At 48.7% G+C, this 22,823-nt stretch overlaps 1 non-coding gene and 1 pseudogene across 1 annotated transcript; one reads left to right on the plus strand and one right to left on the minus strand.

Annotated features, from left to right (window-relative positions):
- LOC123184768 (small RNA 2'-O-methyltransferase-like) overlaps positions 1–22,335 on the minus strand; it is a 51,527-nt pseudogene extending 29,192 nt beyond the window's left edge.
- TRNAP-UGG (transfer RNA proline (anticodon UGG)) lies at positions 1,482–1,555 on the plus strand. The gene has a single exon. It is a non-coding gene; the product is annotated as a tRNA-Pro (tRNA).
- Positions 22,336–22,823: the final 488 nt, after the last annotated feature.

Below are 22,823 nucleotides of genomic sequence, written 5' to 3' on the forward strand. Positions count from 1 at the left end.
CCATGATTATCTTCTGATCAACGAGCTAGTCAACTAGAGGCTCACTAGGGACGTGTTGTGGTCTATGTATTCACACATGTATTACGATTTCCGGATAACACAATTATAGCATGAACAATAGACAATTATCATGAACAAAGAAATATAATAATAACCATTTTATTATTGCCTCTAGGGCATATTTCCAACAGTCTCCCACTTGCACTAGAGTCAATAGTCTAGTTACATTGTGATGAATCGAGCACCCATGCGGTTCTGGTGTTGATCATGTTTTGCTCTAGGGAGAGGTTTAGTCAACGGATCTGCCACATTCAGGTCCGTATGTACTTTACAAATATCTATGTCTCCATTTTGAACACTTTCACGAATGGAGTTGAAGCGACGCTTGATATGCCTGGTCTTCCTGTGAAACCTGGGCTCCTTGGCAAGGGCAATAGCTCCAGTGTTGTCACATAAGAGAGTCATCGGGCCCGACGCATTGGGTATGACTCCTAGGTCGGTAATGAACTCTTTCACCCAGATTGCCTCTTGTGCTGCCTCCGAGGCTGCCATGTACTCCGCTTCACATGTAGATCCCGCAACAACGCTTTGCTTGCAACTGCACCAGCTTACTGCCACACCATTCAAAATATACACGTATCCGGTTTATGACTTAGAGTCATCCAGATCTGTGTCGAAGCTAGCATCGACGTAACCCTTTACGACGAGCTCTTCATCACCTCCATAAACGAGAAACACATCCTTAGTCCTTTTCAGGTACTTCAGGATATTCTTGACCGCTGTCCGGTGTTCCATGCCGGGATTATTTTGGTACCTTCCTACCAAACTTACGGCAAGGTTTACATCAGGTCTGGTACACAGCATAGCATACATGATAGACCCAATGGCCGAGGCATAGGGGACGACACTCATCTTTTCTCTATCTTCTGTTGTGGTCGGGCATTGAGCCGTGCTCAATTTCGTACCTTGCAATACAGGCAAGAACCCCTTCTTTGACTGATCCATTTTGAACTTCTTCAATATCTTGTCAAGGTACGTACTCTGTGAAAGACCAATGAGGCGTCTCGATCTATCTCTATAGATCTTGATGCCTAATATATAAGCAGCTTCTCCAAGATCCTTCATTGAAAAACACTTGTTCAAGTAGGCCTTTATGCTTTCCAAGAATTCTATATCATTTCCCATCAACAGTATGTCAACCACATACAATATGAGAAATGCTATAGAGCTCCCACTCACTTTCTTGTAAAATTAGGCTTCTCCATAAGTCTGCGTAAACCCACCAGCCTATCCAATACCCTACGCCATGACCTTAGATGTTCGTACCCCATGATATTCAATGACACCCGTCCATGTGTTTATTCTATTCTATTCTATTCTTCAGGTATTCCTTTGAATAACTCATCTTTTCAGGTAAGACAATTTGAAGATCTTCTTAGTCAGCCTATACAATGGCATTGTACAACAATTTAATTTGGAAAAGGGATGTAGCGCAGCTTGGTAGCGCGTTTGTTTTGGGTACAAAATGTCACAGGTTCAAATCCTGTCATCCCTACCTATTACTTATTTCTTCTTTATAGGCAGTAGCAACGAGATCAATTAAAGTAAAGTGGGTATAACTTGAATGAAGTAACGTTGCACTATGACTCAATCCAGTTGGAAGAATAAGCTTATATATCCCAATCCATCGGGTCTAAGTCCCCTTCCAATCAGATTCATAAACACCTAACATAACAACAGCCCTGAAATGAACCATATCGAGCACAGGTCTCACTCTACAAGTCAAGTTCGATGAGCTCTTAGCGGACCTGTGCCTACTATCTACTAAGTGTGTGCTAGGGAAAGAAAGCAAGCTGAGGATTGAGGAATAAAAGCTCGAAGACAAAGAGAACTTCTCCGGGTACTCAAGATATTGTGTTTGGAGAGGTGTAGATTGTAGATTCCAGCCGAGAAGACCAGGAAATTGGTTACGACGACGTCGAGTTGGCGGAGGAGGAAGACTCGGCATGAAGGCCAGAAAATGGTGTGGAATGTAGTGGTAATAGTACGCGCCCCGCTCCGAAACAAAGAAAAAGGTGCGTGCCGCACTCACGAGGGACTGCCAGTGAGATACTGGAGGAAGGTGGGGATGACAGGACGATCACAATGTCTGGCAATCTCGTCATATATTTGATCCCGCCGAGATAGAGGATGCTTTGTATGCCAGTGTGTAGGAAGGAGAGTTGGAAGATATACCTAGATCCCCCAATAGAGAAAAGAGCGAGAAGGTTACTCAAAGAAACTTTCAAAAAGTGGACCCAACAAGCAAAGCAACGGATTGGGCTGCACTGCCTTTCGGCGTTTTAGTTAGGCGCATCCTCTTGCGGGATGAAAATCTGCCATAGCACGCTCCGCGCCTTTGAAGGAACATTTGCTCGATGATGTTCCGGGTGGTCCACAGGGTTCATAACTACCCCTCTTACTACGGGGCGAGATTTGGGTAATTTGTTTTGTAGAAGGACTCACTTGACCAACGCTTGGGCACAGGCTTACCTGGTTGACCGCCCACATTCATTCATTGTTCGTTCTATTGTGGAATCGAACCACAGAGCTAGCGCAATTGGGACTTAGAGTCCCATGCGTGAAACTAAAGAGGATTTTCAGTCCTCTGCTCTACCAGCCAGAACCTAGGAGGACACTTCACACCCGATTTGACACAGCTAGACTGGAAACACTGGAGAAGAGCCTTTAGAGGATCAAGAGTGATTCCTCAAAAAAACAAATGGGATTTTGAGGGAGGGCTGAACGCGATGTACTGAAGGGTTCGCTTTCACTGATCGGTGCCAGTCTTTCCTGCTGTGAATTTCCCAGGTCGGGAGGGGCCCTTTCCTTCTACCTTACTGAACCCATTCACCAGATGTTGCTTTCCTGGAAGGGAGATCGGTCTCCTCGATCGTTCCCTCAAGTGATCGGTCACTCCTCGTCAACCTTGTTGAGACATTTCCTCCAACTGTGATCCGAAATCCGGATTGGAAAATAGCATATCACGATCAGTGGCACAGGGCACTGGTTGACTTCAGGTACCCTTTTCATCCACTCCTTCATCCGCTGATTGTCGCTGTCGATGCCCAGCTATTTAGTTTGGAAAGTGTTACAACACAAGATAACTCATCCAACAATTCTTCAACTACAGGTGTCGGTGTCAAAACCGGCGGATCTCGGGTAGGGGGTCCGCGTCTAGGCTGGATGGTAACAGGAGGCAAGGAACATGATGTTTTACCCAGGTTCGGGCCCTCTTGATGGAGGTAAAACCATACGTCCTGCTTGATTAATATTGATGATATGGGTAGTACAAGAGTAGATCTACCACGAGATCAAGGAGGCTAAACCCTAGAAGCTAGCCTATGGTATGATTGTTGTATGATGAAGTTGTCCTATGGACTAAAACCCTCCAGTTTATATAGACACCGGAGGGGGTTAGGGTTACACAATGTCGGTTACAATGGTAGGAGATCTTGAATATCCGCATCGCCAAGCTTGCCTTCCACGCCAAGGAAAGTCCCATCCGGACACGGGACGAAGTCTTCAATCTCATATCTTCACAGTCCTGGAGTCCGGCTGAAGGTATAGTCCGGCTACCCGAACACCCCCTAATCCAGGACTCCCTCAGTAGCCCCTGAACCAGGCTTCAACGACGACGAGTCTGGCGCGTAGATTGTCTTCGGCATTGCAAGGCGGGTTCCTCCTCCAAATTCTTCATAAAAGTTTGTAAACACCAAGAGTAGTGTCCGGCTCTGCAAAATAAGTTTCCACGTATTGCCACAGAGAGAATAATATTAACACAAATCTAATCCGCTGATGTATTCCGTAGCATGACATCACACTACGGCCAAGCCTTTATTCGAATCGTTTTCACTTCTCCACCTCAGCGTGTTTTGCGAGGCGGTTTCCTTGGCACGTCTTGTCAAAGCAGAGATCGTGTCCCCTTTATTTACGGGATTCTCGTCAATAGGATGTGGGTAACCCAACCGCGCCATTTATCACGGTGCTTGGGACGCAAGCGAGTTTTACTAGGCTAGTGAGGACGCATAGTCGCATCCGCCCATATAAGGGGATAAGGATCCACTTTTTACCTACGCCTTCTTCCTCCTTTGCCTATCCATCTTCTGCGCACCCGAGCTCCAGCGCCCAAGCCCGCACTTCCTACCTCAACCTTCTCCAACAATGTCCGGAGCGGGAGGCAAGTGGATGGTCTCCTCCGTCACGGAGGGCCATGTCAAAAAGCTAAGGAAGGCCGGATACTTGTCCAAAGACATCACGCACCGGCTTCCTGAGGAGGGGCAGCTTCTCCCCACCCCAAGGCCCCATGAGAGGGTAGTATTTCTTCCCCACTTCCTCCGCGGACTGGGTTTTCCTCTCCACCCATTTGTCCGCGGGCTCATGTTCTACTATGGCATAGATTTCCATGATCTGGCCCCGAACTTCATCCTCAATATCTCGGCGTTTATCGTCGTGTGCGAGGCTTTCCTCTGCATCCGCCCCCATTTAGGCCTCTGGCTCAAGACCTTCAACGTCAAGCCAAAGGTGGTGCGCGGCAACCAGGCGGAGTGTGGAGGTGCCATGGTGGGAAAAATAGCCAACATCCTATGGCTCGAGGGCTCCTTTGTGGAGACCTTGAAGGGATGGCAGTCAGGGTGGTTTTACATCACCGAGCCACGCAATCCGAAGTGGATCGTAGCCCCTGAATTCCAATCCGGACCCCCTATGCGGCTCACGTCCTGGAAGGAGACAGGCTTGTCGCGGGGCGACAAAGAAGAGGTGACCGGATTGCAAAAATGCATCCAGTCCCTGGTGAACAAGCAGCTCAAGCTTGTCAACATAGTCCAGGTCATGCTCGTCCGCCGGATCCTTCCGTGTCAAGAACGGGACTTCAATTTGCGGGAGTTTAACCTGGCGCAGCACCGAACTCTGAGCAGGCTCTTCGACACGATGTACGAAGATGTCTGGAAGGGGCTAACCAAAGGCGCCGAGGCTCCCGCATCCGCCTCCGAAGACCGCGGATTCAGCTCGCAGCGTCCTGCTTTGACAGGATTGGCAGGCGAAGTCCGGACTGATTAACTGTCCGGCTCCCTTGCCCGAAGACCCAGCCCCTGCTCTCCTAGTGAAGCTGCTGGTTCCGGCACCTTATGTGGTGCCGGAGAAGAAGGCCAAGAAGAAGAAGGCCACGGGGACTCGAAAGAGTTCCCGGCATATGGTGGTGTCGGACTCGTCGTCCGACGAGTCCAAGACGCACTCCTCCCGTGAAGACAAGGAGGAGGAAGAATAAACCTCTTCCCCTCCAGCGGGGGGACGAAAGAAGAGGAAGGCCGCCCCAGTAGGGGAGGCCGAAGGGTCCACGAAGAGGAAAACCCCTCGCCGGACTACGCCCCCGACGCCGACGAGGACGAAGAGGAGTGGCCGGACAGGGCCAAGCATCCGGCGAAATCGTAAGTGTTCGGATACCAGAGTCACTCATGATATTCCTTTTGTTGCACAGCTTTCCCTAATGTCGAATATAATCATGCAGCCCGCCCAAGGACGGGCTCGACGAGTCGTCGAGCGGCTCCCTGGATTCATCGGACGTGAATTAAGTTCCGCCCGCTGCCTCCCCCTGTGCTGCGGATTACGCCAAAGTGGCGTCGCAACAAGCTCCGGGGCAAGAGGAGGTGGTCCAGGAGGAGCCGCGAGGCGACCTCCCAGACTCCAGGAGTAAAGGGGACAAGACCCCCCAGGGCTCCAAGTCCGGCTTTAAGCCGGACACCGCGCTGGAAGCATCAACGGTTCCGGACCGCGGCAGGCGAACTCCTGCCAAGAGGAGCAAGCCTATTGAGCTGGCATCCTCCATCCAACCGGAGGTGCCGTACAATCTGCTGGAGGTGCTTAAGGGCGCCTCCATCGACGAGGAGCACCGTACCATCATGAGTACGGTGGTCCAGAAGGTTCGGTCCGCCAAAAGCGGACTGACTGAAGTTTGTGCTAGCCTTCTAACAGGCTTCGAGGTAAGTAAAAATATGTAAAAATATTACCGCATAGACAGTAGCCCCTGATGCTCTGTTTGGCGTTTGGAAAGAAAAGCCGAATAGAGGATCTATTAAATATCGCAGGAGTCTAACTAAAAAGGAGTCAATATACGTATGCAGGCTTCGCCGCTGGCCACCGCCGCACTGACTGCGGAGGTGGGTGCCCTGAAGCAGGGCCTCGAGCGGACCGAGCAAGAGCTCGGCCTTGCCAAACGGCAGCTCGAGGAGAAAGAAGGTAAGAGATACCTTATAGAAAAAATGCCTATAAGAAGACGCAATTGCAAAAAATGACAGGAGTATACTGCTTATTGTAGGGGCCACAACTGAGGTGGCGACCCTCAAGCAGGCGCTGTCCGAGGCCGAGAACAAAGCGGCCATGGAGCGCACCGAGCGGGAGAAGTTTGAGGCACAGGTCGGCGAGGTGCAGTGAGAGCTTCAGGCTCTCACGAAAAAACATGAGAGTTTGGAGCTAGACTCGAAGACACAAGCGTCCGAGCTTGCTGCGGCCCTTAAAACTGCCAAATCTGCCAAGGCCGAAGCCCAGAAGGCCCTCCAGGAATTGGATGCGGTGAAAAAGATAGTGGCGGGTAAGGAATTCTCTATGCAAAGCAGACATATAAAAGTAAACTACTTGTTACTTACCCGAATCCGGAGCTCTCCAGGGGCATTCGCAGATCTTCCTCGCAGCGTATCTGATGCCGCCGCATTCTACCGAGCCGAGGAAGGCAGCTCGACGAAGAAGGTGTTCTGGTCTCAGTATGCTGAGGCCGGACACCCTGTGCCCTTGAGCGACCAGCTGAAGCAGCTGGTCGAGCTCCACAAGGCGGACGAACAGGCCCTGAAGGGCTACATAGTTCGGCTGTGGCCTGAAGAGGCCCTGCCTGGGAGCTACTTCGGACTGGTGCGGCGGCTGGTGGAGGCTTATCCAAGGCTCGAGGTCATCAAGCGCTCCGTCTGCATCGAAGGTGCCCGTAGGGCCGTTGCCCGTGCAAAGGTGCACTGGGGTAAGCTGGACGGTGAGAAGCTTGTGAGGGACGGGCCGCCGCCGGGGAAGGAGCATCGCAAGCCCGAGAACTATTACAAGGATGTTCTGGCTGGTGCCCGCCTTATGGCGGATGAATGTACCAAGGATGTAATTTTTGAATGAACTTGCTCGTGTTATCCTGTGCGCTGAAAACTTGTTCATATGTGCTAAGCAATGCTTGTTCAATTTAAAATATTACTTTCTGTGTAGCCGTTTATCAAAAAATTGAGAGATGGCCAGTCGTCGGCTTCTGCCCCCATGCCACTAGTGCTGGGGTGTTCGGGATAAACCTAAGCGCTCTTTTTCCCATGATTGGGTCCCTCGAGGGAGGCGATCAGCACAACGAACAAGGCAATCGGACTATAATGCTTGAACACTCTCACTTAGCCATAGAACTCTATAATTTTAAATTTCGGCGAAGCCCCTAGTATTCGGAAGACCGAGTTCGGGGCGCTATCCACGCCTTGGCCGGACAAAGCCGGTTCCTCGCTCGAAGCGGCATAAGTCTTTAAGGACTCGAAAAACCTCTCGAACAGCGACCGGTCTCTCGCTTCATCATGACAGTCAGTTTTAGCTTTCTCTACTGAGGTGCTCAGCCCAGCTCAACTGGGGCACAATCGCAGTAGTTCTCCTAGTGCTACCTTAGCCGATATAGCGGAACGTAAGGCACCAAAACATAGGAGCCGGGCAAACCCAACCATTGACCCGAATCATGATTCAGAGCCGATGCATATAGTGCTATAAGTTCGGGGTGCCGCACTTGTGAAAGTGTACGGACTTCTCACGCCATATAGATGGGTACTGAAGCCCCTGGCGTATTTTGCTGTACCACAGTGTACGGATGCGACATGTTATTAATAAACATATATAAAAAGAGGATAATGCAAAAAATAGACAAAAAGCTATGCATTGTTTATAGAAAGGCTGCTACGAAAGCGGAACGATACAAATAGTGCGATAAGCAAAAGAAATTGGACTATTTAACATGTCCCGGCCAGGGGCAGGCCACAGAATTATATTAAAAAACAGGTATACTGCTCGCAATAGAGACCACCTGGGAGTTCCATAATGCGGCGTGGCTTGTCTGCTTTCCTGGATCTTGCATCGTTTGTGCGGCAGTTGAATTGCCGAACGGGTCGTCCGAAGTATGGAGTCCTGAGAGTAAGAGAAAAAAGGGAATCCGGCAGCCCCTGGTGCGGTTTAAGCCGTTTTTCAGGCGTGCCGTGATAGTGCCCCTTCCCCTGTGCCCATGGTATTTCAAGAGCGTAGTTATGTACGCGAAGCGCTGGTTTCGCTATATAGCGAGGGCTAGGATTGGGGCCGCATTGCTACGCTAGCTCAGAACGTGCTAGGCGGTCTTGTTGTAGGGTACTCCGGGCACGCTTGACAGTGTCCGGCTTTTTGAAGGCCGAACTGGAGAACTGCCTAGAGAGGCTGCTTTGTACTTCTGCTACGAGCGCTGCCATGTGCTCCTCCGTTCGGAGGGAGCGTTCAGTGTTCCCATTGACCATGATTACTCCTCTAGGGCCTGGCATCTTGAGCTTGAGGTATGCATAGTGCGGTACCGCGTTGAATTTTGCGAATGCGGTTCGCCCGAGCAGTGCGTGATAGCCACTACGGAACGGGACTATGTCGAAGATTAACTCCTCGCTTCGGAAGTTATCCGGAGATCCGAAGACCACTTCCAGTGTAACTGAGCCTGTACAGTTGGCTTCTACACCTGGTATGACGCCTTTAAAGGTTGTTTTGGTGAGCTTGATCCTCGAGGGATCTATGCCCATTTTTCGCACTGTATCCTGGTAAAGCAGGTTCAGGCTGCTGCCCTGTCCATGAGGACTCTTGTGAGATGAAATCCGTCAATGATTGGGTCTAGAACCAGTGCGGCAAAGCCGCCGTGATGGATGCTAGTGGGGTGGTCCCTTCGATCAAAGGTGATCGGGCAGGAGGACCATGGGTTGAACTTTGGGGCGACTGGCTCCATCGCATATACGTCCCGTAACGCACGCTTCCGCTCCCTCTTGGGGATGTGGGTTGCGTATATCATGTTCACCGTCCGCACTTGCGGGGGAAATCCCTTCTGTCCACTGTTGTTCGGCGGCTTGGGCTCCTCCTCGTCGTCGCTATGCAGCCCCTTGTCTTTGTTTTCGGCTCTTAACTTGCATGCCTGCTTGAACACCCAACAATCCCTGTTGGTGTCATTGGTTGCCTTTTCAGGGGTACCATGTATCTGGCACAAGCGGTCGAGTATTCGGTCCAAACTGGACGGGCCCTGAGTATTTCTTTTGAATGGCTTTTTCCGTTGACTGGATTTGTAGCCTCGGAATCCGGCATTAACTGCCGTATCCTCGTTGCTGTCGTTGTTAACGCGGCGCTTTTGTTTGTTCCGACGCGACCTGTCACTTTTGTCCTTGGTATTCGAATTACCACGGTTCTTGGTTAAGTTGTTGCTGCGAGCTAGCCAGCTGTCTTCTCCCGCGCAAAAGCGGGTCATGAGTGTCGTGAGGGCTGCCATAGATTTCGGCTTTTCCTGTCCCAGGTGCCGGGCAAGCCACTCATCACGGATATTATGCTTGAAGGCCGCTAAGGCCTCTGCGTCCGGAAAGTGGACTATCTGGTTTTTCTTTGTTAGGAACCGTGTCCAGAATTGCCTGGCCGATTCCTCTGGCTGTGAATTATGTGGCTTAGGTCATCGGCGTCCAGTGGTCGCACATAAGTGCCCTGGAAGTTATCAAGGAATGCGGCTTCCAGGTCCTCCCAAGAACCGATTGAGTCTGCTGGCAAGCTGTTGAGCTAATGCCGGGCCGGTCCCTTAAGTTTGAGTGGGAGGTATTTGATGGCATGTAGATCATCACCGCGGGCCATGTGGATATGAAGGAGATAATCCTCGATCCATACCGCAAGATCTGTTTTTCCTCAAGATGGCAACGGGGCCCCGAAACCCGCGTCCCCGCGGGTTTTTACCCTATTAGGGGACGGGGATGGGCGTCTTTTCATCCCCACGGGGCTGTTGTTGGGCACATTATACAACCCGACACGTTTCATGGGTTTGCACCCGTTTCGGTAGTCCCCGAACCCGAAACCCGGCAAAATACATTTTTTACCAACCAGTGCTCCTGCGCAGCCCAACCCAAAACTACCGAGCCCCCCCCCACCCCACAGCGTCGAAGGCCAAACAGCCAGTATCGCCCGTTCCTTTCCCCCTCGCTTGAGCCCTCATCTCTCTCTCCCACATAATACCTAACCCTAAACCTAGGACCCCAGCCGCCACCTGGCTCGATCCCCTCTCGCAAGATCCGCCGACCATGATCTGCGCCGGCGACCCTCCTCCCTCCACGTCTTCTCCCCTGCCGCCGGTCTGATCTGGAGAAAGGGCGTTTCCACCGGTGACGAACTCAAAGGTGGCCTCTTCACGTCCCAAGTCGGGTTGTTTTTTGTTGAAATTTGCTCTAGTTATGCTGCTGAAATATGCTTATTTTGCTGTTGAAATGTTATTCTTTGTCGCCACTATGTTTGTTTAAATATTTTGATTTTCTCGTGGGTTCCCCCCGCGTTCCCCGAAACCCGATGGGTTTAGGGGACGGGCGGAAAACTAGCCCCGCGCACGGTGATGGGGACGGGGACGGGTTTGCGATTTTCTCGTGGGGATGGGTTTGGGAAGGCAAAACCCGATGGGTTTCGTCCCCGTTGCCATCTGGAGTTGTGCCATCGTACGATTCGATGTTTAAGGGTTTGAAGCCCTCAGGGATTTTATGATCCATTACTTCATCTGTGAAGCATAGTGGGTGTGCGGCGCCTTTGTATTGGGCTATATCATGACGCAGCTCGAAGGAGCTTTGTCTGTTGAGTTCGGCCCGGCCGGATTTATTGCATCCGGAGTGACGATCACCGTCACGTGCCATGGGGCGCCTGCGCGATCCATAGATCGATCTTGTTTTCCTTGCCTTGTCCTCCAGTATGTCGCGCAGGTCGGGCGCATTTTCCCATGCCTTAGTATGCTTGACGCAGCATCGGGGCATGGCTTGAGTGGAGGGCCAAGAGGCCTCTCTGTCGCGGCCACGAGTTGGCCGGTCGGCCGTGTCATGCGCTAGTGATGTAGGTGCTTCCTCCTCTAGTCGGGGTAGCAGCCTGCGCTTTGGATAACTCTTGGAGGGGCGTTCGAGTTCATACTCTTTGGCTGCAAGGACTTCAGTCCATCTGTCAGCTAGCAAATCCTGATCAGCTCTAAGCTGTTGCTGCTTTTTCTTGAGGCTGCTTGCCATGGCCATAAGCCTCCGTTTAAAACGCTCTTGTTCGGCGGGATCCTCTGGCACGACGAACTCGTCGTCTTCGAGGCTTGCCTCGTCTTCGGACGGAGGCGTATAATTATCGTCCTCAACCTCTTGGTCCGCCACCCTCTCATGAGGGCTGGCTTCTCTGTCCTCCTGTGCTGAATCTTGCTGGAGGGGGTGTTCTTCGGTGCTATCTGGAGTAGTATTATTTCCCGTGCCGGAATCACCGTTTTTGCTTTGGCGGGATTTAGAGCGTCACCGCTGACGCCGACACTTGGGCTGTTTCTTAGAGGTATCGTCCCCCGTTGTTTCATCGCCATCTCCATCCTTTGGGGTGTCCACCATATATATGTCATATGATGAGGTGGCCTTCCAGCGCCCTACAGGTGCTGGTTCTTGTTCGTCTCCTGCATCGTCGTCCATGCCGTCGATGTCTTCGGAGTCGAAGTCAAGCATGTCAGTTAAGTCGTCGACAGTGGCTACGAAGTGGGTGGTGGGTGGGTTTTGAATTTCTTCATCGTCCGTATCCCAACCTTGCTGACCGTAGTCCGGCCAGGGCTCTCCTGATAAAGAGAGACTTTAGGGAATTCAGGATGTCGCCGAAGGGCGAGTGCTGAAAGATGTCCGCAGCAGTGAACTCCATTATCGGCGCCCAATCAGATTCGATCGGCAGGGGCGCGGGGGGCTCGGAGTTCGGAGAGGAATCTGGCTCCTCAGAGTCACGGGCCATGCGGGGTGCAGGGCTGGAGTTCGGCTCGATCACCTCTGAGATTGCAGCCCCTGAGGCAGCGTCCAACCGCTGATCCTCGATCAGTGTAGTAGGCTCCGAATCAATGGTCGGAACCGGTGCGTGTGCGGCCTCCAAAGCGTTGTTCGGCGGCAGAGCTATATCATGCCCATCGAGACAGTGCGGTGCGCTTGGCTGTGGCTCGAATCCGTCGAAGATCAAGTCCCCGCGGATGTCAGCCATGTAGTTTAGGCTTCCAAACCTGACCTGATGGCCAGCGGCGTAGCTTTCGATCTGCTCAAGGTGGCCAAGCGAATTGGCCCGTAGTGCGAAGCCGCCGAAGACGAAGATCTGTCCGGGGAGAAAAGTCTCACCCTGGACTGCATTGTTGTTGATGATCGAAGGAGCCATCGGGCCTAAAAGCGACGACACATAGGAACTCTCAATGAAAGCACCAATGTCGGTGTCAAAACCGGCGGATCTCGGGTAGGGGGTCCCGAACTGTGCGTCTAGGCTGGATGGTAACAGGAGGCAAGGAACACGATGTTTTACCCAGGTTCGGGCCCTCTTGATGGAGGTAAAACTCTACGTCCTGCTTGATTAATATTGATGATATGGGTAGTACAAGAGTAGATCTACCACGAGATCAAGGAGGCTAAACCCTAGAAGCTAGCCTATGGTATGATTGTTGTATGATGAAGTTGTCCTATGGACTAAAACCCTCCGGTTTATATAGACACCGGAGGGGGTTAGGGTTACACAAAGTCGGTTACAATGGTAGGAGATCTTGAATATCCGCATCACCAAGCTTGCCTTCCACGCCAAGGAAAGTCCCATCCGGACATGGGACGAAGTCTTCAATCTCGTATCTTCACAGTCCTGGAGTCCAGCTGAGGGTATAGTCCGGCTACCCGAACACCCCCTAATCCAGGACTCCCTCAACAGGCATTGGGTATTTTATTAGACGAATCCATCTTATTTCCTTATTTCTCTGTTTTGGTAGCAGGAGAAGTAGTTTGTTCATCCCGGACTTCAAAGTAGTCTCCCCCGTTGACCTTCTTTTTTAGATAGAATCCTCAATGAGTGAGCTTCTGGTCCAAAGATGAAATCCTTAGTAATAGTTGGTTGTATTCGCCCTTTTTTGGAATAATAGCCTCCTTTCGTACATGCTATTCAAGGTCTATTGGCTTTATTTCTTATGTGGTACTTCGACCGCGAAGCCTCGCTTATGCGCCGAGAAAGATCGTAGATAGGAAAGATCTGTTATGCACCAACGACGGCCCGACTTAAATCGAAATGAATGGAAGATGCCTCTGGAACTTTTTGGTTCTTTTTTGGGGGCGATATGGGCAGCTTCAACTCAAGTGAGGAGCAAGCTTACCTCGGGCAGGTAGATTGATCGGCTTACACACATTTGCTCACTTAGGCTGTCCCCCCTCAGCTCACCCTAACCCCGGGTACGTCGTCTCCAAGGCTTCACACAAAATCTTCACTGACAACATATGCATGCTTTCGTAGGGTCAGGCAGAACCGTTGTTACCCGCCAATGCGGAAGGATGCCGCCGAAAAGAATGGAACGCCGCTTTGCTCTGCTGGATGCGTCGGATCCCATATAAGAAGCTTGCTCTTTACCCGATCATTCAAACATTTTGTGGGCGGCGCGCCTGCTCTATTGTTGCATAGCGCGATACAAAGTTCCTGGTAGAGAACTTCTTTGAGTCATCCTATTTTTCTGTTCATATGAAGGAAATTAATATGCGATTTTTAAAATAGGGGAATCCAAATGAAACCCTTTTTTTGCTCAGTCTATCTGGAATGCTTTTGTATAATTAGGAATTAATTATAAATAGGTATTCCATTTCTGAGGGTGTGCACTTACCGGCAGGAGTCAATCTCCAAGAAGTAAGCACACATCTATTTTTTGTAGACGAGAGAGTGAGCCTTCTAAACAGTATCTACTGTGATCCTAGTCCTGAGTGAAAAAGATACCGCGAGCACGATCTTTTTCAATAAAATCATCGCGCAATAAATCAACAAAACCTAAAGTCATTTCGCCGCTGACAAGAGCTGTTTTGGCCATGGTGATCCTCCTCTCAATACCCATTCCTGCGAATTCCCAATCCAATCCTTCCCACAAGAGGTTTTTCTTAACACCAATGAATTCTATTAATGCTAGAGGAAAACGCCTGCTATTCCAGGCTCTAGTGCTCAGTCATAAACCTATTGCCCGCTCCGCTTTCCCATTCCTATTGCTTTCGGTATCTGAATCTTCCTGAATTCAAGTAGAGAATACCAGGGCTTTCTTCTTCTTTTCATTCCTGCTATTCCAGGCTCTAGTGCTCAGTCATAAACCTATTGCCCGCTCCGCTTTCCCATTCCTATTGCTCCTTGCTCTTGAGAATTTTTTTTCCGTTGAACATAGACCCAATTTTTCCTTTTTTGATTTCTTAGAATCTTTTTTTTGTCTTTCTGGCGGTATCAAACAGCCACCTAATATCTTATCCGCCTCTTCAGGTCGTACCGAACCGCTTGCAGAATCAAATCCAGTTCCACAAGATCCTATATCAGCTATACATCCTCCTTGCATTTATGTGCTGGTAGTGTGGAAGAGGAGATTCGAGCCTCATAAGTGAATACGGAAATCCATCTGAACTGGTATCCATCCCCAAGAATCTAATAAACTAGAATTGAGTCAGTGGAAAAAAGGAGAGAGAGGAAAGTGTTAAATGGAGAGAGTCGACTAATCAGAGACTTTTAGGATCTCATACTTGCCAATTCCAAGGCTGATCAGCAAGGGAATTGGCAGGAACCAACCTTAGTTGCCCCTCGTGGAAATGAAAAACACTAGATACTTTTTCTAGAAATATGGACTAATGGAAGTTTAACCCCTAAGGAAGCACTTTATAAGGCTTCTCGTAATTTGATTGATTTATTTCTTCCTTTTCTACACGCGGAGGAAGAGGGTGGAAAGCTCCTACTAAGATTAGAAATTCCCCGATAAAGCTACTAGTGTCGGGTAAACTCATATTGGCTAAAGTGAAACGTTTTGATCATCTCATCAAAACGAATGTTCCAACTCCGAGATGCTTGCACCAGCCCATAAATCGAGCGTTAGAGCTTGCACACCTTGTCAGCATTCTTAGGATCGACAAAACCTTCCGGCTGCATCATATACAATTCTTCCTTAAGGAAACCATTAAGTAATGCCGTTTTGACGTCCATTTGCCATATCTCATAATCATAGAATGCGGCAATTGCTAACATGATTCAGACGGACTTCAGCTTCGCTACGGGTGAGAAAGTCTCATCGTAGTCAACCCCTTGAACTTGTCGATAACCCCTAGCGACAAGCCGAGCTTTATAGATGGTTACATTACCATCCGTGTCTATCTTCTTCTTAAAGATCCATTTATTTTCTATGGCTCGCCGATCATCGGGCAAGTCAGTCAAAGTCCACACTTCGTTTTCATACATGGATCCTATCTCGGATTTCATGGCTTCCAGCCATTTGTCGGAATCTGGGCCCGCCATCGCTTCTTCATAGTTCGAAGGTTCACTGTTGTCTAACAACATGATTTCCAAGACATGGTTGTCGTACCACTCTGGTGTGGAACGTGTCCTCGTGGACCTATGAAGTTCAGTAGCAACTTGATCTGAAGTTTCATGATCATCATCATTAACTTCCTCTCTAGTCGGTGCAGGCACCTCAGGAACATTTTCTTGAGCTGCGCCACTTACCGGTTCAAGAGGTAATACCTCATCAAGTTTTACTTTCCTCCCACTTATTTCTTTAGAGAGAAACTCTTTCTCTAGAAAGGACCCATTCTTGGCAACAAAGATCTTGCCTTCGGATCTGAGGTAGAGGGTATACCCAATAGTTTCTTTAGGATATCCTATGAAGACGCATTTTTCCGATTTGGGTTCGAGCTTTTTAGGTTGAAGTTTCTTGACATAAGCATCGCATCCCCAAACTTTTAGAAATGACAGCTTAGGTTTCTTCACAAACCATAATTCATACGGTGTCGTCTCAACGGATTTCGATGGAGCCCTATTTAAAGTGAATGCGGCAGTCTCTAAAGCATAGCCCCAAAATGATAGTGGTAGATCGGTAAGAGACATCATAGATCGCACCATATCCAATAGAGTGCGAATACGACATTCGGACACACCATTACGCTGAGGTGTTCCAGGCGGCGTGAGTTGTGAAACTATTCCACATTTTCTTAAGTGTGTGCCAAATTCGTGACTCAAGTATTCTCCCCCATGATCTGATCGCAAGAACTTGATTTTCCTGTCACGTTGATTCTCAACCTCACTCTAAAATTCCTTGAACTTTTCAAAGGTCTCAGACTTGTGTTTCATTAAGTAGACATACCCATATCTACTCAAGTCATCAGTGAGGGTGAGAACATAACGATAGCCACCGCGAGCCTCAACACTCATTGGACCGCACACATCAGTATGTATGATTTCCAATAAGTTGGTTGCTCGCTCCATTGTTCCTGAGAACGGAGTCTTGGTCATTTTACCCATGAGGCATGGTTCGCACGTGTCAAATGATTCGTAATCAAGAGACTCCAAAAGTCCATCGGCATGGAGCTTCTTCATGCGTTTGACACCTATGTGACCAAGGCGGCAGTGCCACAAGTATGTGGGACTATCATTATCAACATTACATCTTTTGGTATTCACACAATGAATATGTGTAACACTACGCTCGAGATTCATTAAGAATAAACCATTCACCAGCGAACCATGACCATCAAACATATCTCTCATATAAATAGAACAACCATTATTCTCGGATTTAAATGAGTAACCATCTCGAATTAAACGAGATCCTGATACAATGTTCATGCTCAAAGCTGGCACTAAATAACAATTATTGAGGTTTAAAACTTATTCCGTAGGTAAATGTAGAGGCAGTGTGCCGACGGCGATCACATCAACCTTGGAACCATTCCCGACGCGCATCGTCACCTCGTCCTTCACCAGTCTCCGCTTATTCCGCAGCTCCTGCTTTGAGTTACAAATGTGAGCAACGGCACCGGTATCAAATACCCAGGAGCTACTACGAGTACTGGTAAGGTAAACATCAATTACATGTATATCACATATACCTTTAGTGTTGTCGGCCTTCTTGTCCGCTAAGTATTTGGGGCAGTTCCGCTTCCAGTGACCACTTCCCTTGCAATAAATACACTCAGTCTCGGGCTTGGGTCCATTCTTTGGCTTCTTCCCGGCAGCTTGCTTACCGGGCGCGGCAACTCCCTTGCCGTCCTTCTTGAAGTTCTTCTTACCCTTGCCTTTCTTGAACTTAGTGGTTTTATTCACCATCAACACTTGATGTTCCTTTTTGATTTCCACCTCCGCTGATTTCAGCATTGAATATACCTCAGGAATGGTCTTTTCCATCCCCTGCATATTGAAGTTCATCACAAAGCTCTTGTAGCTCGGTGGAAGCGACTAAAGGATTCTGTCAATGACCGCGTCATCCGGGAGATTAACTCCTAGCTGAGTCAAGCGGTTATGCAACCCAGACATTTTGAGTATGTGCTCACTAGCAGAACTATTTTCCTCCATCTTACAGCTGAAGAACTTGTCAGAGACTTCATATCTCTCGACTCGGGCATGAGCTTGGAAAACCATTTTCAGCTCTTCGAACATCTCATATGCTCCGTGTCTCTCAAAACGCTTTTGTAGCCCCAGTTCTAAGTTGTAAAGCATGCCAAACTGAACGAGGGAGTAATCATCAGCATGTGACTACCAAGCGTTCATAACGTCTTGGTTCTCTGGGATGGGTGCGTCACCTAGCGGTGCTTCTAGGACATAATCTTTCTTGGCAGCTATGAGGATGATCCTCAGGTTCTGGACCCAGTCTGTATAGTTGCTGCCATCGTCTTTCAGCTTGGTTTTCTCTAGGAACGCGTTGAAGTTGAGGGCAATATTAGCGTGGGCCATTTGATCTACAAGATATAGTGTAAAGATTTTAGACTAAGTTCATGATAATTAAGTTCATCTAATCAAATTATTCAATGAACTCCCACTTAGATAGACATCCCTCTAGTCATCTAAGTGAAACATGATCCGAGTCAACTAGGCCGTGTCCGATCATCACATGAGACGGACTAGCCAACATCGGTGAACATCTTCATGTTGATCGTATCTTCTATATGACTCATGCTCGACCTTTTGGTCTTCTGTGTTCCGAGGCCATGTCTGTACATGCTAGGCTCGTCAAGTTAACCTAAGTGTATTGTGTGTGTAAATCTGGCTTACACCCGTTGTATTCCAACGTTAGAATCTATCACACCCGATCATCACGTGGTGCTTCGAAACAACGAACCTTCGCAACAGTGCACAGTTAGGGGGAACACTTTCTTGAAATTATTACGAGGGATCATCTTATTTAAGCTATCGTCGTTCTAAGCAAATAAGATGTAAAACATGATAAACATCACATGCAATCAAATAGTAACATGATATGGCCAATATCATTTGCTCCTTTTGATCTCCATCTTTGGGGCTTCATGATCATCATTATCACCGGCATGACACCATGATCTCCATCATTGTGTCTTCTTGAAGTTGTCTCGTCATCTATTACTTCTACTACTACGGCTACCGCTTTAGCAATAAAGTAAAGTAATTACATGACATTTATGTTGACACGCAAGTCATAAATAAATTAAGACAACTCCTATGGCTCCTGCCGGTTGTCATACTCATCGACATGCAAGTTGTGATTCCTATTACAAGAACATGATCAATCTCATACATCACATATATCATTCATCACATCCTTTTGGCCATATCACATCACACGGCACATGCTGCAAAAACAAGTTAGACGTCCTATAATTGTTGTTGCAAGTTTTTACGTGGCTGCTATAGGTTTCTAGCAAGAACATTTCTTACCTACGCCAAAACCACAACGTGATATGCCAATTTCTATTTACCCTTCATAAGGACCCTTTTCATCGAATCCTATCGGATTAAAGTGGGAGAGACAGACACCCGCCAGCCACCTTATGCAACTAGTGCATGTCAATCGGTGGAACCAGTCTCACGTAAGCGTACGTGTAAGGTCGGTTCGGGCTGCTTCATCCCATGATGCCGCCGAATCAAGATAAGACTAGTAACGGCAAGCAAAATTACAATAGCGACGCCCACAACTACTTTGTGTTCTACTCGTGCATAGAAACTAAGCATAGACCTAGCTCATGATGCCACTGTTGGGGAACGTAGCAGAATTTTAAAATTTTCTACGCATCACCAAGATCACTCTATGGAGTCATCTAGCAACGAGGGATAGGGGAGTGCATCTACATACCCTTTTAGATCACATGCGGAAACATTCAAGAGAACGGGGTTGATGGAGTCGTACTCGTCGTGATCCAAATCACCGATGACCTAGCGCCGAGCGGACGGCACCTCCGCGTTCAACACACGTACGGTTGGGAAGACGTCTCCTCCAACTTGATCCAGCAAGGGGGAGGAGAGGTTGATGAAGATCCAGCAGCACGACGGCGTGGTGGTGGAAGCAACGGTGATCTCGGCAGGGCTTCGCCAAGCACAGGGAGAGGAAGGAGTGTCACGGGAGGTAGAGGGAGAGGCCAGGGGCTAGGTGCGGCTGCCCTCCCTCCCCCCCCCCCACTATATAGGGTCCCTAGGGGCGCGCCGGCCCTAGCAGATCCAATCTCCAAGGGGGGGCGGCCAAGGGGGTGGCTTGCCCGCCAAGCCAAGTGGGGCACCCCCCACCCCTAGGGTTTCCAACCCTAGGCGCAGGGGGAGGCCCAAGGGGGGCTCACCAGCCCACTAGGGGCTGGTTCCCCTCCCACTTCAGCCCATGGGGCCCTCTAGGATAGGTGGCCCCACCCGGTGGGCCCCCGAGACCCTTCCGGTGGTCCCGGTACAATACCGAGTACCCCCGAAACTTTCTCGATGGCCGAAACTTGACTTCCTATATATAAATCTTCACCTCCGGACCATTCCGGAACTCCTCGTGACGTACGGGATCTCATCCGGGACTCCGAACAACTTTCAGGTTACCATATACTAATATCTCAACAACCCTAGCGTCACCGAACCTTAAGTGTGTAGACCTTACGGGTTCGGGAGACACGCAGACATGACCGAGACGACTCTCCGGTCAATAACCAACAGCGGGATCTGGATACCCATGTTGGCTCCCACATGCTCCTCGATGATCTCATCGGATGAACCACAATGTCGAGGATTCAATCAATCCGTATACAATTCCCTTTGTCAATTGGTACGTTACTTGCCCGAGACTCGATCGTCGGTATCCCAATACCTCGTTCAATCTCGTTACCGGCAAGTCACTTTACTCATACCGTAATGCATGATCCCGTGATCAACCACTTGGTCACATTGAGCTCATTATGATGATGCATTACCGAGTGGGCCCAGAGATACCTCTCCATCATACGGAGTGACAAATCCCAGTCTCGATTCGTGCCAACCCAACAGACACTTTCGGAGATACCTGTAGTGTACCTTTATAGTCACCCAGTTACGTTGTGACGTTTGGCACACCCAAAGCACTCCTACGGTATCCGGGAGTTGCACAATCTCATGGTCTAAGGAAATGATACTTGACATTCAGAAAAGCTATAGCAAACGAACTACACGATCTTTGAGTTATGCTTAGGATTGGGTCTTGTCCATCACATCATTCTCCTAATGTTGTGATCCCGTTATCAATGACATCCAATGTCCATAGTTAGGAAACCATGACTATCTTTTGATCAACGAGCTAGTCAACTAGAGGCTCACTAGGGACGTGTTGTGGTCTATGTATTCACACATGTATTACAATTTCCGGATAACACAATTATAGCATGAACAATAGACAATTATCATGAACAAAGAAATATAATAATAACTATTTTATTATTGCCTCTAGGGCATATTTCCAACAATCTAAAATTCATAGGGAAAATGATTGAGACTTCAAGACCTATATTTAGATATCATATTGAAACATGTGCTCGGACATGATAAGAGAATTGTCAGAGAGTGTAAAAACATGAACAGAAAAGTGCCCAAAGAAAAAAATGACAGTATGTTCTACCAGTCTGTCGTTTACGACAGATAACTATAAACAAGATATTTCACTTCCATGATGGTCCTCATTATGAAACTCTTATAAAAATATTAACAATAGTTATTAATTATGCCCTACGAAAACAAGCTAGCCATCAAATGCAAGGATTCCAGTGCCAGGAGAGGGGAAGATAGAGTTCCCTTGAAATGGGCAACACCATGAAAATACCAATCTACCTTTTTCTTCCTATGAACTTACATTTCTAAATACCTAAATCTTAAACTTTGAAGATACAATACCAAGATCAGGCAAAAATATAGACCTCATTTGTAAAAAAGCGAGATATCCGACGAATAAGTTCCTCCCAAGCTTCTTCAGGTGTATTAGGGATATTTGATGTGGGCTGAATACCAAGCTACAATAGAAAAAACAAATGATTATCGTAACTTGCCCATAGCATGAAGAACATTGCACATCATGGAACTATGTTATAAAAATGCCAAACAGCTAGCTATGTTATAATTGCACACCTTCTTACTGAAGTTCCTGATCATTGCTTATGAGAATTATCAGTAGAAAAGGACAACGAGACATGGGCTATAGTACACAACTTATTCACCAAGGATGGATTCTTCAAACTGGGTTACTGACCTCATAAGCCAAATGTTGGTATCTAAGACTAAGATACAAGATAATATTGCTGCCTCAACATAATGGGGCATTAATTCATGCCAGAAAGAAACATCTGAATCTAGAGAATTGCAACTAGTCCTTGTCCCCCTTTTCAGGTAAGACAGCAAGAGGGAGAGACACAGTACCGGCCCGAATCATGCACTACAGGTAAGACAGCCTAATAATGTTACAAACACACCCTAAAGCCCCAGCAGTAGAAAACTTGGCAACCTACATGCATAGGGAGGAAGCAGGACCCCATGCCGCCACCAGCCCTAACCAGTTTACCTTTTTGATGGCGATTTGTGCGGCGGCCTGCTCGGCCTCCTTCTTCCTGGCGAAGGTCCCCGGGGTGGAGATGCTGAGCACCCCGGGGATGTCGAGCTGGCAGCGGTAGACGCACCTGGTGCTCTGTGGCAGCGCGAGGCCGGGCAGATGCCGTCAACGGCCTCCCGCACCTCATCCACCCTGTAGATGGCCTTGGCGTCGTACTGCTGGTGGATCACCGCCTTGGGCGTCATTATCGCCGTCGGCATTGCGACGAGTCGTCTCGGCTTCGATTGACCCCCACCACGGACTCACCGCCGCCACAGGCAGCCGTGCCCAAATCCTCCACAGGCGGAATCGGCCGATCGATGAGGGTGGAGAAGAATGAATTTGCGACCGAGGGGTGGGAATGGAATCAGAAGGGGAAGGACATGTCACGAATTAGTGGAGTTAAACCCCAACCGTGAAGAGGGGTCAAGGCCTGGAGGGGTTGGGTGAAAGGAGGCGCTTCCGTGCAGTGGGGTTTATGGCAGAGAAGATCAGTACTGCTCCTTCGTTTATAGGTTAAGGGACTAATGCGTTTGTGAGTGTACACATGTCTATAAGTCTATGAGGAGTTTGATATTTACAGTGAAAGTCGACCCCTAAAAATGAATGTCTTCAACTGAAAACTTTGGCTTTCTGAAGACTTTGAAAGGGAAGAATTTGGTGTGATCCCAAGGACTTGATATTCATGCGAGGAATATGAAGCATGAAG

This window comes from Triticum aestivum, chromosome 2A (assembly GCF_018294505.1).
Source record: "Triticum aestivum cultivar Chinese Spring chromosome 2A, IWGSC CS RefSeq v2.1, whole genome shotgun sequence".
In the NCBI taxonomy this organism is placed as follows: Eukaryota; Viridiplantae; Streptophyta; class Magnoliopsida; order Poales; family Poaceae; genus Triticum; species Triticum aestivum.